This window comes from Zingiber officinale, chromosome 9A, assembly GCF_018446385.1.
Source record: "Zingiber officinale cultivar Zhangliang chromosome 9A, Zo_v1.1, whole genome shotgun sequence".
Classification (NCBI taxonomy): domain Eukaryota; kingdom Viridiplantae; phylum Streptophyta; class Magnoliopsida; order Zingiberales; family Zingiberaceae; genus Zingiber; species Zingiber officinale.
The window spans coordinates 125,825,865-125,828,371 of NC_056002.1; positions in this window are offsets into that span (position 1 = coordinate 125,825,865).

A 2,507-nucleotide genomic window follows, 5' to 3' on the forward strand; every position below is an offset into this window, starting at 1 on the left:
TAACTGGAGGAGTCTGGAGAGGTCTGGTGAGACCGAGTTGGATCAACCTAGTAAGTCGAGCTAGATGAGTCTGGAGAGGTAGGGTTAGATCTAGCAGGATTATCCTAGTAGGCCAAGCAGGAGGGGTCTGGTCTCAACTCGGGTCTACTTGGACCCAAGTTGATCTCTTTGACTTACACTTCATCTTGACTTTTGACCGAGCGACTTAACTTTTGATCTAGCTGTGCTATGCGTAGGCCCCTAGATCCGCCACATCATTGATATATATTTAAAAATAATTATTATTCTTTTTTAGCCCCTAGAGTCTTATTTATAACCTTAGCTTGAATCTTTCTGTGACTTGATCTAACGACTATTAGTCAACTATTTATTGCACATCAATCGATGATCTTTCTGTGATTTGATTAGGTGACTATTAGCCAACTATTTATTACACCAATCGATTGATATTCAAATCTTATTCATATTGTGTCATTGGTCTTTTCACCTTTGGCTCTATTTTAAACTATTGTTATAGCAATAATCAACTAACCTGAACTATGGAATGTCTGTCGTGAACTTTCTATGTTCTTTTTATAGATTGCAATTGAGTGTGCTAGGCGATTCAAAATTTTTTTATTCAATTTTCACAAATTTATCATCATAAATCCACTGATTCAAACTTGGAACATAAAATAATATCTTTCCCATCTCTAAGAATGAACATGTTGAATTTAAGAAAAAAACCTCACAGACTAAGATCATCTCCAACCATAAAATTTATTTTAGTGTTATTTCAAGACCAAATAATTTTTCAACTTCAATCAATACACACCATTTTCTACACTAAAAGGAATATTCCTTAGAATATTCTATTTTTCTATCTTATAATTTATTATTCAACATACATATTAATTTATTAAATATTTTGATTACGATAATAATTACTAATATTTTTAATATTACTTATTTAAGTTAATAACTAATATAAATTTATAATATAAAAAATTTACATAAAAAATTCAAATTAAATAATATTAATTTATAATATTTAAGAATATTTTAAATATAAATTTAATATTATAATATATTAAATTAAAAAAAAGACACTTGCACCATTTTGGTGCAAGCGAATAGTACAACATTATCTTAGTGCTGCATTGTTCACTTGCATAAAAATGATACAAATTTTAGTGTTATGTTGAAGAGTATTTGGAATTTTTTTTACATTAAATTGGTGTAAAAATGTATGTGTTGGAGCTGTTCTAAAGGAGGGCGAGGAAGGAACCTAGGGCTTCATAAAGTATAGCTAACCATGTCCCCACCTAATTAAGATTGATGACATGTAAAAGTACACCAACATCCTCTTTTCTAGTGGATGGATTCCAATTAGAACCTGTAACACGTGATGTTAAATTTTTGGATCGCCCGCTATTAGGTGTCCCAAGTTCAGTTATCTAATTTAATATTTTTTATATGGATTCCAATTAAGTCCCAATAAATTAAATTAGTAATTATGATAATTTTTCCAGCTAATGTTTATATTATACTGTAAATTTTTTTAAAAAATAAAAAATATATTTTATTATTGAATGAAGAAATATAATAATATTTAGTACGCATTTTTAATTACTATTTTTACAAAAGATTATTTCAAAAAACTATTCTTTGAAATGTAATAAATTTTAAGTTAATAGAGCTCGTTTATTTCGTTTAATACTAAAAGAAATCTATAAAATAAATAATCTTCAATATTAATAAACCTAGTTTGTTAATGTTTAGAGCATAGTTTATAACATCATGGTGATTCTACACAAGATTAATTTGAAGTCCGGATCATATCAATATAAGTAGATTAATTCCATTGATTTAAATATAAATGTAAAAAAATAATCTTTTACAAACTTATTGATTCAGTAAAATATAAAAAATAAGCATCTAAAACTCATAATTTTAAAGGAAAAAATGAAAAAAGATATTCATGGAGATCAAAACTACATAATATCAATTAAACAAATATTTTAAATAATCTCAAACTACTAACTATATAAAAGATAAAAATAGTTTTAATATAATGATAAAATTATTTTGATTTAAAATATTATGTGTCTCGTAGTTCAGTACAAATTAAATACTATAACATCTCAAAATATATAATCATAGAATCATAAAATCATATCGATTCCATTGATCTTATATGATCCCAATTATTCTGATCCAATTCTACTATAAAATTCGATCTCAATCAATATTGGATTAATTTAATATTTCCGATAGACTCGAATCCTAATTTCACAAATCATGATTTATTGTACCACGAGAAAACCCCAAGATAATAACATTGTAAAGTATTTAGAAGAAGAATAATAAAATTTAAATTTTAAATTAGATAAAATATTTTAATTATAGATACATTATAATTTTAATTTATTAAATTGGTGTATTAAGAAGGAAGACTGTTAATTGTTGGGCTAAGTCCGGTATCTGAATTACTAAATAAAAGAAAAAAAAAATCCAACCAGAAGAGG